Here is a 7,500-nt window from a genome sequence, read left to right as displayed (position 1 = left end):
TTCGGTTATATACCGGGCGTTGAACACTCTTTCGCAAGTTCGTACGTGACCTTTACGGGAACTTGGTGTTGCGTCCGGGACCAGGTGAGCGGCTGTTTGTGGGCTTGCAGCTGTTCGTTCATCCTTGAAAGCCTTGTTTTTCCCCCTCTCCCTCTTTTCTCTTGTGCACACAAGGTGTTCGACGAATTGCTTGTAAAGCTTTCCTTTTCGCGAGACTTCGGGACGTGTCCGTTGCTCGTTCTTTCGATCTAACTCTCTTTCTCTTTTACAGGTCCTTCGGGACCTGCGAGAGGTTACAAAGTGGGCTGATCCTTGCGGAGCAAGATCGCAAGGGCGAAGCGCGACTTAGGCAAGGCAAAGCTAAGTTCGCGTCTTTGCCGCGCGGGTGACTCGCGACTTAGGCCACGCAAGCTAAGTTCGCGTCTTTGGCCGCAAGGGTGCCGCACGCCTTAGGCAATTCCAGCTAAGGTCGTGACATTGTGGTATCAGAGCGGGCAAGCTCTTCGATCGAACAGCGAACGAACTTCGCAACTTCGCCATGGCAAAGCATCGTGGCGAATCGAGCAAGACGGGGCAAGCTGGACCCTTGCCCCAAGCAGCCGCAAGTGGGCTGCATGTGCACACTCGCTCTCATGCTGTTGGAGCCGCTCACGAGGATCGCGGCAGCGAACAGGATGAGCGAGAAGTTGGCAACTCTCCGCGAGCGGAGGAAGCGCAATCTGGTGCGCTAACTGGGAAAAAGAGTCATAAGGAGAGACTCACGACGGCGGAAACCCGCCTGGATGTTCTGGAAGCGAGCATGGAGGAACTCTACCATGGCCAACAAAGACTTGTTGGGGTAGAGAGCTCGCAAGAGGAAGCGGAGTCCAGGATCGACAAGGTCGAGGCCCTAGTCGACCGACTGTCCGATGACACCAAGGACTCCGTGCTGCACTTACAAGACGTTGTGGCGGAACTCACGGCAAAGGTGGCTATGCTCACAAGAACGCTAAATGCGGGAGGAGGCAACACCCGCGTTGCACCGCCACAAAACTTGAGGGCACCTGAGCCCCATGGATACGGAGGGGCCAGAGATGCCAAGGAGCTCGAGAACTTTCTGTTCGACATGGAACAATACTTCCGAGCTACGAGGCCCGATTCTGAAGATACCAAAGTTTCTATAGCAACAATGTATCTGAATGGAGATGCGAAACTTTGGTGGCGAACTCGTTGGGAGGAGATCCAACAAGGTCGGTGTCGAGTCGACACATGGGAAGACTTGAAGCGGGAGTTGAGAACTCAGTTCCTACCGGAGAACACAGAGTTCGTCGCAAGAAGGAAGTTGAGACAACTCCGCCAAAGTACCACCATCCGAGACTATGTAAAGCAGTTTTCTGCACTGATGCTGGACATACAGGACATGTCCGAGAAGGACAAGTTGTTCAGTTTCCTTGATGGTTTGAAACCATGGGCTCAACAAGAGCTGAATCGAAGGAATGTTACCGACGTGGTCGGGGCAATTGCAGCTGCAGAAAGGCTCACCGACTTCGTTTCCTCCGAAGACCCAGCGAGAAGGAAACAATCTTCAAGCAATCGCCCTCAAAAACATTCTCGAGGGAAGGAGCTCGGGGGCGAACAGAAGAAGAAGAGCTCCCACAAAGGGCCGAATCCAAAAGGCAAGGCCTCAAAACCTGGAGGATGCTTCTTGTGCGGAGGACCGCACATGGTAAGGGAGTGCCCACAGAAGCAGGCACTCAACGCTTTGACAGCTTCCATCCACCCCCCCCGATCGGACAAGGGCAAAGCTGTTGCCCTTAGCTCAAGCAGTTCTGAATCCAGCAGCGACGATGAAGAGTCGCAAGGACCCCGAATGGGAGCAATGCGTTTGTTGAACGCTATGCGGGGTCAAGTGGGGGAGAACACGAAGACGAAGGCACAAAAAGCAGGAAGTAGTGAACTGATGTATGTGGACATCAAGCTGAATGGCCAAACGACCCGTGCAATGGTGGACACGGGCGCTACCCACAACTTCATAGCCGATCGTGAAGCACAGCGACTTGGGTTGACATTGGAAAAGAGCCCAAGCCGAATGAAAGCAGTGAACTCGGAGGCCAGGCGAATCTCCGGATTGGCAAAGGGAGTTCCCATCAGAATCGGGACTTGGAGCGGAACCACCAACATGATGGCCGTGCCACTAGACGACTTCCAAGTGATTCTTGGAATGGAGTTTATGCACGCGGCAAAGTTGGTGCCGATGCCATTCTTGAATTCCCTATGTATGATGGGAGGCGATGACCCCTGTGTGGTGCCCGTCTCTCGGAGAGGAACCAAGGAGCCCCAACATATTTCGGCATTACAATTGAAGAAAGGGGTGCGAAAGGGCGAACTAACATTCGTGGCTGCTATGAAGCTAGAGCCACTCAATGAAGAAGCCATTCAAGAACCTGCTGTGGTGGCCAACGTCCTGAAGGAGTTCAAAGACGTTATGCCACCTGAGTTGCCGAAGACTCTTCCGCCACGCAGAGGCGTGGATCACAGTATTGAGCTGGAGCCAGGAGTGAAGCCTCCAGCGAGACCACCCTATCGCATGCCCCCGCCAGAGTTGGCAGAACTCAGAAAGCAGTTAGGTGAACTGCTAAGCGGTGGTCTCATCCGCAGCTCAAAAGCACCTTTCGGAGCTCCAGTTCTCTTTCAGAAGAAACAAGATGGGAGTCTCCGATTATGCGTCGACTACCGAGCCCTCAACAAAGTAACAGTGAAGAACAAGTATCCCATCCCGCTCATCGCGGACTTGTTCGACCAATTGGGCAAGGCAAAGTATTTCTCAAAACTCGACCTTCGGTCGGGGTATTGGCAGGTGCGCATTGCTGAAGGCGACGAAGCAAAGACTACATGTGTGACCAGATATGGAGCGTTTGAGTTCTTGGTGATGCCTTTCGGCTTAACCAACGCTCCGGCAACATTCTGTACTCTCATGAACCAGCTATTCAAGGAGTATTTGGATAAGTTCGTGGTCGTCTACTTGGACGACATCGTCGTTTACAGCCAAACGCTCGAGGAGCACGTCAAGCACCTTCGGACGATTTTCAAGGTTCTCAGGGAGAACACTTTGTTCGTAAAAAGGGAGAAATGCTACTTTGCTCAAACTGAGATCCTGTTCTTGGGGCACCGAATCGGTGATGGCTCCATCCGGATGGACAAGTCGAAGGTGCAAGCAGTTGCGGAATGGCGAACTCCAAAGAAGGTGCCAGAGTTGAGATCCTTCCTTGGTTTCGTCAACTACTACCGACGCTTCATCGCGGGATATTCGAAGCGGGCAACTCCACTGACGGAGTTGCTGAAGAAGGAGCAGCCTTGGAAGTGGTCTGACAGATGTGAGATAGCATTCCAAGATCTAAAGGCTGCTGTTTTGGAAGAACCAGTGCTCAAATTGCCAAACTATGGAGAGCCCTTTGAAGTCCATACAGATGCTTCGGACTTTGCTATTGGTGGAGTACTCATGCAAGAAGGTCATCCGGTGGCCTACGAGAGCCGCAAACTCAACGAGACCGAGAGGCGGTATCCAGTGCATGAGAAGGAGATGACAGCGGTGATCCACTGCCTACGAGTTTGGCGACACTACCTCCTCGGGTCGCGATTTGTGCTGAGGACAGACAACATCGCCCTGAGTTATTTCCAAACTCAGAAGAAGCTCTCCCCAAAGCAAGCACGGTGGCAGGACTTCCTGGCTGAATTTGATATGGCAATGGAATATAAGCCCGGGAAGGCGAATGTCGTGGCCGATGCGCTGAGTCGGAAGGTGGAGTGCGTGAATGCTGCACAACTGGAGGGCAGAGGCCAAGCAAGTCAGTTACACTCAACCTTCCTTTCCCGAATCAGAGATGGACTGTATAGTGATCCCCAGGCAGTTATCCTGATGCAGCTCATCAAAGAAGGCAAGACACGACGATTTTGGGTCCAGGAGGGACTTGTTTACACAAAAGGGAATAGGGTTTATGTTCCCCGAGTGGACAATCTAAGGCGTGAACTCTTGAAAGAGTGTCACGATTCCCTTTGGGCTGGACACCCCGGCATTCACAGAACGTTGGCTCTCGTGGAGAGGGCCTTCTACTGGCCAAAAATGGGGATTGATGTGGAGGAGTATGTTCGAACATGCCTTACTTGCCAACAAGACAAGGTGGAGCAGCGGAAACCGGTGGGACTTTTGGAGCCGTTGCCCGTACCAGAAAGGCCTTGGGAGAGCATTTCCTTAGACTTCATATCAAGCTTGCCACCTGTAGGGGGACTTGGATCGATACTTGTAGTGGTCGATCGGTTTTCAAAGTATGCAACTTTCATTGCTGCTCCCCTACACTGTTCAGCTGAAGAGGCGGCCAGACTGATGATGAAGGGTGTAGTGAAGTATTGGGGAGTCCCACACAATATCATTAGTGATCGAGACGCTCGGTTTCTGGGACGGTTCTGGACCGAGCTATTCAAATTGTTGGGATCAAAGTTATACTTCTCTACAAGCCTCCACCCCCAGACGGATGGTCAGACTGAAAGAATAAATTCGCTCTTAGAGCAGTATCTCCGGCACTACGTGAGTGCCAATCAACGAGATTGGGTGAAGCTGTTGGACATCGCCCAATTCTCCTACAACTTGCAACGGAGCTCTGCATCCAACAAGAGCCCCTTCGAAATTATCACAGGACAACAACCGTCGACTCCGCACACTATGGCTATTGGGTATACTGGGAGTAGTCCATCAGCCTACCATTTCGCAAAGGAGTGGCATCGAAATGCCGATATTGCGCGGGCTTACTTGGAGAAGGCGGCAAAACGGATGAAGAAGTGGGCAGATTTGGGAAGGCGACCACAGGAGTTCAAAGTTGGCGATTTGGTGTTGGTAAAGCTCCAACCAGCATCACTCCAATTCTTCAGGAAAAGAGTCCACAAAGGATTGGTGCGTAAGTATGAAGGGCCCTTCCCAATTATCAGCAGGGTAGGCAATGTTTCTTACAAGTTGCAGCTGCCGACGTGGTTCAAAATTCACAACGTTCTTCACGCCAGCAACCTGAAGGCCTACCATTCAGATCCGCAAGACGCTTCTCGAAGTGTTCCAACTCGGCTACCTCCCATCACAGCCTCCTACGAGAAGCGAGTGGAAACCATTCTGGCGGATCGCAAGATAAAGCTACCCAACGGAGCGGAACAGACAGAGTACTTGGTGAAGTGGCGAAAGCTTCCCCGAACTGAAGCCAGTTGGGAGCCTGAAGACGCCCTGCGACATGAAGAAGAAGTCATCAACACCTACCAACAAGCGTCGACGAGGGCGTCGACAGTTTAAGTGGGGGAGAATGTCACGAACGGTCGTCGCGCACCCGCAACAACTCCGTTCAACGAACCGTTCGTCGCTCACACCCGCATGTACAGCTGCCCAACAGCATGTTTTCTCATGGTTTTGGGTCATTTTGCTTGTAAATATGTAAGTTCGAACAAGCTGCAGCGTTGCAAAGCGACCGCTCACCGAACCGAGCAAAACAGCCCCAAAACAGCCCAAAACGGCTTCGTTTTCGCGTGCCGCGGGAGGTGAGCGGAGTGCTGCCTCCGCTCACCAAAACGTCAGCCATCTCAGCACCCAGGAACCCCCCGGGTGGCACATGGCTGGATGGGGCTTCGGTTATATACCGGGCGTTGAACACTCTTTCGCAAGTTCGTACGTGACCTTTACGGGAACTTGGTGTTGCGTCCGGGACCAGGTGAGCGGCTGTTTGTGGGCTTGCAGCTGTTCGTTCATCCTTGAAAGCCTTGTTTTTCCCCCTCTCCCTCTTTTCTCTTGTGCACACAAGGTGTTCGACGAATTGCTTGTAAAGCTTTCCTTTTCGCGAGACTTCGGGACGTGTCCGTTGCTCGTTCTTTCGATCTAACTCTCTTTCTCTTTTACAGGTCCTTCGGGACCTGCGAGAGGTTACAAAGTGGGCTGATCCTTGCGGAGCAAGATCGCAAGGGCGAAGCGCGACTTAGGCAAGGCAAAGCTAAGTTCGCGTCTTTGCCGCGCGGGTGACTCGCGACTTAGGCCACGCAAGCTAAGTTCGCGTCTTTGGCCGCAAGGGTGCCGCACGCCTTAGGCAATTCCAGCTAAGGTCGTGACAGGGTGGCACAGGGCTGGATGGGGCTTTCGTATAGCAGGGACGGTGCTGCCTCTCGCTTCGCTCGCTGTCCGCCGCTCGCCGCTCGCTCGTGCAGCCAAAAATGGCCAGTTTTGGCCCGTTTTTGGGCCGTTTTGGCCAGTTTTTGGCCTGTTCTTGCATTGCGCGGTGACCGTCGAGAGCGGAGCAAAACGTCAGCCATCTCAGCACCCTGGAACCCCCCGGGTGGCACAGGGCTGGATGGGGCTTTCGTATAGCAGGGACGGTGCTGCCTCTCGCTTCGCTCGCTGTCCGCCGCTCGCCGCTCGCTCGTGCAGCCAAAAATGGCCAGTTTTGGCCCGTTTTTGGGCCGTTTTGGCCAGTTTTTGGCCTGTTCTTGCATTGCGCGGTGACCGTCGAGAGCGGAGCAAAACGTCAGCCATCTCAGCACCCTGGAACCCCCCGGGTGGCACAGGGCTGGATGGGGCTTTCGTATAGCAGGGACGGTGCTGCCTCTCGCTTCGCTCGCTGTCCGCCGCTCGCCGCTCGCTCGCGCAGCCAAAAATGGCCAGTTTTGGCCCGTTTTTGGGCCGTTTTGGCCAGTTTTTGGCCTGTTCTTGCATTGCGCGGTGACCGTCGAGAGCGGAGCAAAACGTCAGCCATCTCAGCACCCTGGAACCCCCCGGGTGGCACAGGGCTGGATGGGGCTTTCGTATAGCAGGGACGGTGCTGCCTCTCGCTTCGCTCGCTGTCCGCCGCTCGCCGCTCGCGCAGCCAAAAATGGCCAGTTTTGGCCCGTTTTTGGGCCGTTTTGGCCAGTTTTTGGCCTGTTCTTGCATTGCGCGGTGACCGTCGAGAGCGGAGCAAAACGTCAGCCATCTCAGCACCCTGGAACCCCCCGGGTGGCACAGGGCTGGATGGGGCTTTCGTATAGCAGGGACGGTGCTGCCTCTCGCTTCGCTCGCTGTTCGCCGCTCGCCGCTCGCTCGCGCAGCCAAAAATGGCCAGTTTTGGCCCGTTTTTGGGCTGTTTTGGCCAGTTTTTGGCCTGTTCTTGCGTGGTGCGGTGACCGTCGTGAGCGGAGCAAAACGTCAGCCATCTCAGCACCCTGGAACCCCCCGGGTGGCACAGGGCTGGATGGGGCTTTCGTATAGCAGGGACGGTGCTGCCTCTCGCTTCGCTCGCTGTTCGCCGCTCGCCGCTCGCTCGCGCAGCCAAAAATGGCCAGTTTTGGCCCGTTTTTGGGCTGTTTTGGCCTGTTTTTGGGCTGTTCTTGTGTGGCGCGGTGACCGTCGTGAGCGGAGCAAAATGTCAGCCATCTCAGCACCCTGGAACCCCCCGGGTGGCACAGGGCTGGATGGGGCTTTCGTATAGCAGGGACGGTGCTGCCTCGCGCTTCGCTCGCTGTTCG

Source organism: Musa acuminata, unplaced genomic scaffold (genome assembly GCF_036884655.1).
Source record: "Musa acuminata AAA Group cultivar baxijiao unplaced genomic scaffold, Cavendish_Baxijiao_AAA HiC_scaffold_482, whole genome shotgun sequence".
Classification (NCBI taxonomy): Eukaryota; Viridiplantae; Streptophyta; class Magnoliopsida; order Zingiberales; family Musaceae; genus Musa; species Musa acuminata.
Note: the sequence above shows the minus strand (reverse complement) of the source record.